Below are 6,000 nucleotides of genomic sequence, written 5' to 3' on the forward strand. Positions count from 1 at the left end.
TGCATGACAGCGAGAGGAGCGGCTGCAGATAAAGGGATATCCGAGATCAGGGAGGGAGCGTGAGTGTTAAGGAGCGAGGGAAGTGACATCAGTGCAAGGGAAGGGGCTGATTGGTGAGAAGTTGGTCATTGTTTCTTTTAAGTCTTAAATTTATCACTCTAAGTTACTTTAAAAATAAGTTAGTTACTTGTCGAATAAATAAAACATGGCAGGGAAGCTCGGTCCAGCGGAATGCCCATCGTGTGCCGTGTGGGTAATTCAGGATGCTTCCCATGCCCTGGACAACCAGGTGCACAGGAGGTATCCTCAGATGGAGGGGCTCAAGCTCCGGTTTTGGCTCTTGAGCAATAGCTGGCGTCACTGAGGTACATCCGAGTGGCTGAGAGCTACTTGGATAGCATGTTTCAGGAGGTGGTCACCCAGCAGCTAAGGAGTGATCAGACAGAAAGGGAATGAGTGATTGTGAGACAAAAGAGGAGGACCAGGCAGACAGTGCAGGAGTCCCCTGAGTACATCACACTCTCGAACCAATATCCTGTTCTGAGACCTGATGAGGGTGATGTTCCTCTGTTAAGTAAAGCCTCTGGGGAATGAGGTAAAGCAAGTGGAGCAAATGTCAGTAGGGTAACATTTAGGGAACAGTGATCGTAGGTTTAGATTAGATACGGAAAAGGAGAGGGAGGAACCTGCAATAAAAATAATTGTGGAGGAAGACCAATTTCCATGTGTTGAGCACGGATCTGGCACGGTTAAATTGGAATCAAACATTGGCAGGCAAAACTAAATTAAACAGTAGTTTCCCTTAATGAGGAGATGGTTCGGGTACAGTGGGAAGGCATTCCCACTAGGCGAAAAGGTAGAGCAACTAAAGCCATAGATCACTGGATGATCAAAGGGATAGAGGAAGCTGAAGCAGAAAAAGAGCCCGTATGACAGATGTCATGTTGAGAATACAAGTGAGAGCCAGGCTGAATATAAAAAGTTCAGGGTGGAAGTGAGAAAGGAAATAAGAGGGGCAAAGAGAGAGCATGACAAAAGATTGGCAGCTAACATGAAAGGAAATTCAAACATGTTCTACAGACATGTAAATAATAAACGGGTAATAAGAGGAGGTGTGGGGTACTTTAGGGACAAAAAGGTGAACTACACATGAAGGCAGAACGCAAGTCTGAGCTACTAAGTGAGTAATTTGTATATGTCTTCACCAAGGAAGAATATGCTGCCAAATTCATAATGAAAGAGGAATTATTTGAGATATTGGATCGGAACATAATTGTTAAAGAGGAGATACTTGAAAGGCTGTCTGAACATAAATTTGATAAGTCCCCAGGACCAGATGAGATGCAACCTAGAATACCGAGGAAGGATAAGGAGGAAAACGCGGAGGTACTTGTCTCAATCTTCCAAGATACGGCTGTAAGAAAATAAGAAATAGCAGTAGGAGTAGGCCCTTCCGCCCTTCGAGCCTGCTCTGCTGTTCTATCAGATCATGGCTGATCTTCTGCCACAACTGCATTCACTAGCCCTATCGCCATATCCCTCGATGCCCTTACAAGTAAGAAATCTATAGACTTCTGTTTTGAATATACCCAATGATTGAGCCTCCACAACACTCCAGGGTTGAGAATTCTCCAGCCACTGTGTGAAGAAATTTCTTCTCATGTCAGGCCTGAAAGCCCTACCCTTTATCCTGAGGCTGTGGCCCCTGGTTCTAAAGTCACCAACCAATGGAAATTTTTTCCAGCATCCACCCTATCAAGCCCTTTAATGTAGGTGTATGCTTCATTGAGATCCCATCTCATTCTTCTGAATTCAAGAGAATATAGGCCTAGTTTATTCAATCTCTTCTCATATGACAGTCCCGCAATCCCAGGAATCAATCTCTTGAATCTTCGTTGCACTTTCCCTATGGCAAATATATCCTTCCTTTGGTAAGTAGACCAAAACTGCAGACAGCGATCACACCAAGGCCCTATATAAATGGAGTGAAATATCTTTACTCCTGTACCCAAATCCTCTTGTAATGAAGTCCAGCACACTATTTGCCTTCCTGATGGCTTGCTGCACCTGCACATTCACTTTCAGTGACTCATGCACAAGGACACCCAGGTTCGTTTGAGCATTCCCCAATCTTTAGAGTCATAGAGTCATAGAGTTATACAGCACAGAAAGAGGCCCTTCGGCCTATCACGTCTGCACCGGCCATCAAGCCCTGTCTATTTTAATCCCATTTTCCAGCATTTGGTCCGTAGCCTTGTATGCTATGGCATTTCATGTGCTCATCCAAATGGTATTGAATGTTGTGATGGTTCCTGCCTCTACCACCCTTTCAGGCAGTGAGTTCCAGAACCCAACCACCCTCTGGGTGAAAAAGTTCTTCCTCAAATCCCCTCTAAACCTCCTGCCCCTTACCTTGAATTTATGCCCCCTTGTTATTGACCCCTCTACTAAGGGAAAAAGTTCCTTTCTATCTATCCTATCTATGCCCCTCATAATTTTGTACAACTCAATCAGGTCCCCCCCTCAGCCTTCTCTGCTCCAAGGAAAACAACCCCAGCCTGTCCAGTCCTTCTTCACAGCTGAAGCGGTCCAGCCCAGGTAACATACGGGTGAATCTCCTCTGCACCCTCTCCAAAGCAATCACATCCTTTCTATAGTGTGGCGACCAGAACTGCACACAGTATTCCAGCTGTGGCCTAACCAGCGTTTTGTACATCTCCATCATAACCTCCCTGCTCTTATATTCTATGCCTCGGCTAATGAAGGCAAGTGTCCAATATGCCTTTTTAACCACCTTCTCCACCTGTTCTGCTGCCTTCAGGGATTCATGTCCATGCACACCAAGGTCCCTCTGATCCTCTGTCTTTCCTAGGGTCTTACCTTTCATCGTTTAGGAAATATTCTACCCTATTTTTTTACTACCAAAGTGGATAACTCCACATTTATCTACATTCGCTTCCTTCTGCCATGTTCTCGCCCACTCACTGAGCCTATCGTGATCCTCTTGAAGCCTCTTCACATCCACTTCACAACTGACTAGCTTTGTATTATCAGCAAATTTGGAAATGTTACATTTGGTCCCCTCATCCAAATCATTGATATAGATTGTGAATAGCTGAGGCCCAAACATCGATTCTTGCGGTATCCTACTAGTCACAGCCTGCCATCCTGAAACAGAACAGAGAGGTTTAATGTGGACAATATGGTTGAAGCAGTGTATATGGACTTTAGAAGGACATATGATATAGTGCCACATAATAGGCCTGTCAGTAAAGTTGAAGCCCATACACTAAAATGGATAGTGACAACATGGATACGAAATTTGCTAAGCGACATGAAACAGAGAGTAGTGGTGAACTCTTGTTTTTTGCACTGGAGGAATATTTACACCGTTGGAACCCTGGAGTCGGTACTAGGGCCACTGCTTTTCTTGATATATATTAATGATTTGGAAATGGGTATATCGGGGAAAAGTTCAAAATTTGCAGATGAAACAGAACTTTGAAGTACAGTGAATTGTTAGGTGGATAATGATAGATTTCAAAAAGATTCATGCAAATTTGTGAAATGGGCTGACAGGACGCAAGTGACATTTTATGCCGAAATGTGCGAGGTGAAAGATTTTGTTAGGAAGTACGAGGAGAGGCAATATAAACTAAAGGTTTCAATCCTAAAGGTTGTGCATGAAGAGAGAGACCTGGGGGGCGGGGGGGGGGCAGACATAATTGAAGGTGGCAGGGCAGGTTGAGAAAGCAGTTAAAAAGAAATACTGGATCCTTGCCTTCAACATATAGAATACAAGGCATAGAATCCAAAAGCATGGAACTTATGATGAACATTAATAAAACACTAGTTCGACCTCAACTGAAGTTCTATGCCCAATTATGGGCACCGAAATTTAGGAAGCATGTGAAGGTCTTAGAGAGGATTAATAAAAGATTTACGAGAATTATTGCAGGGATGAGAGACTTCAGTTACATGGATAAACTGGAGAAGCTGGAGTTTGAGAGGAGATGAGATTTGATCGAGGTATTGAAAGTCATGAGGGGACTAAACTGCGCAGAAAGATAGGTACTGTTCGCATTGGCAGAAGCGTCGAGAACCAGAGGACTCAGAATCAAGTTCATTGGCAGAAGAACCAAAGGCGATGTGAGGAAGAATTTGTTTACGCATCGAGTGGTTTGGATCTGGAACACCCTGCCTGAAAGCGTGGTGGATGCAGATTCAATCGTGGCTTTCAACGGGGAATTGGATAAGCAACTGAAAGAAAAAAAATATGCAGGGAATGGGTGGGGATGTGGGATTAGCTGATATGCTCTTGCAGAGAGCTGCCACGGGCTCGGCGGGTCGAATGGCCTCCTTCAGTGCTGTAACAATTCTATGATTCTATGAAGAGGAAAGATTGCCTCCTTGCTGCCTTGTTTCCATGGGAACGCTAGCTGTTTGAGATTCAGGACCAGGTCCGCTCCTTTGGGAAAGGCCCAGGTATTCCTGGGCTGATATAAATAGGTCATGGGCCCAGTGTTAATCATCTCCGATCTTACTTCCTGTCATTAACAGCAGGGGAGAATCAGCCCATTAATTTCCAGGTGTCAGGAGGTATCTACATAAAATTGTTGAAAGAAACCAGAGAGAAGCTGTACAGGGCTGCGGATACAGTAACGGATGGTTCATATATAATGAGCCCTAATTAACATAATATCCATTGGAATTCAGGGTAGCAGGCAGAACGAGTGAAGGAATTGGATTATAAACTAAGAAACAAGGAGTATTTATGAGAGGTGCAGCAGATCGATTTTGGAAGACCGCAGGCCCCGGTGAGGCCTCATGTACACAGGTGGAACAAAGCTCATGGGCCGGGCTTCCTGGGAGGTTGGAGGCAGCGTGGTTGAGAGATTTTGTAGGGTTCGTAAGAGCGCGGGTTCTGCGTGTCGATGGGTGGGCGAGTAGTTGGGGCAGGAAGCAAATCTGGCCGGGCAGGACGGCAGATGGGCAGCATTTCAAGCACTTGGGATGGGTGAGCAACGGGGCAGGAAGCCCCGAAACGGTTGGGAGGCCAGGAAGCTCTTGAAGTAATTGATGTGTGTAGAACCTCTCAGAATGGCCGGGTTGGTTGGACAAATCATAGAACGATAGAATTGTACAACACAGAAGGAGGGTATTCGGCCCATAGTGCCTGTGCCAGCCCTTTGAAAGTGATTTTCCAAATAATCCAGCTCCGCCTGCTCTTTCCCCATAGCCCTGCCAATTTTCCACTTCAAAATTTTAACCAATTCCTTTCTGAAATGCATTATTGAATCTCCTTCCACCGCCCTCTGAGGCAGTGCAGTCCAGACCACAGCAACTTGTTGCATAAAGAGTGTTTTCCACATGTTGCCTCTGGTTATTTGGCTATTAACCTTCAATCAGTGTCCTCAGGTTACCGACCATTCTGCCACTGGAAACAGTTTCTCCTTATGTATTAAAACATAAATTCTTGAGTTTATTTATGGTAAGTTTAAATAACAGTCTAATAATTAGAGGCATTTACTTTTGTTCATGTGTTTTCGTGTTTAGTGCAAGGTACTGTGCTAAAAAATGAAAACACTCTTAAGTAGGTATAAATAATATAAATATTCTAGACTATGTTATGGCCGAGCAGGTTTTGTGTCTGGACTGCAGTGTGTGGGTGTTTGTGGAGAGCGAGTCTGTCCCAAGCAAACACATCTGCAGTAGATGTCTCTGTGTCAAATCTCCCCGGCTCGAGCTGGAGCGCGAGTTCGGGTCACCCCAATGCATAAGGTAGGGAGAGGAGTTTCCTTTATGAGCTTATATTTTAAGCAGGATCCAGAGTCCCATATAGTATGTTGCCTAACTACTGCCACGGTGAGGGTCAGCTCGAACCAGATTGAAAATATATAGTAGAGGGGGGCAGGAGCCAGTCGTTGTGGTCCATGTTGGGACCAACAATGTAGAGAAGCGGAGGCAAGACCTCTTATTATTCTTTCCACGGATGTGGGC

This window comes from Somniosus microcephalus, unplaced genomic scaffold, assembly GCF_052327205.1.
Source record: "Somniosus microcephalus isolate GS21.2 unplaced genomic scaffold, FLI_Smic_1.0 unresolved_chr6, whole genome shotgun sequence".
Taxonomy (NCBI): Eukaryota; Metazoa; Chordata; class Chondrichthyes; order Squaliformes; family Somniosidae; genus Somniosus; species Somniosus microcephalus.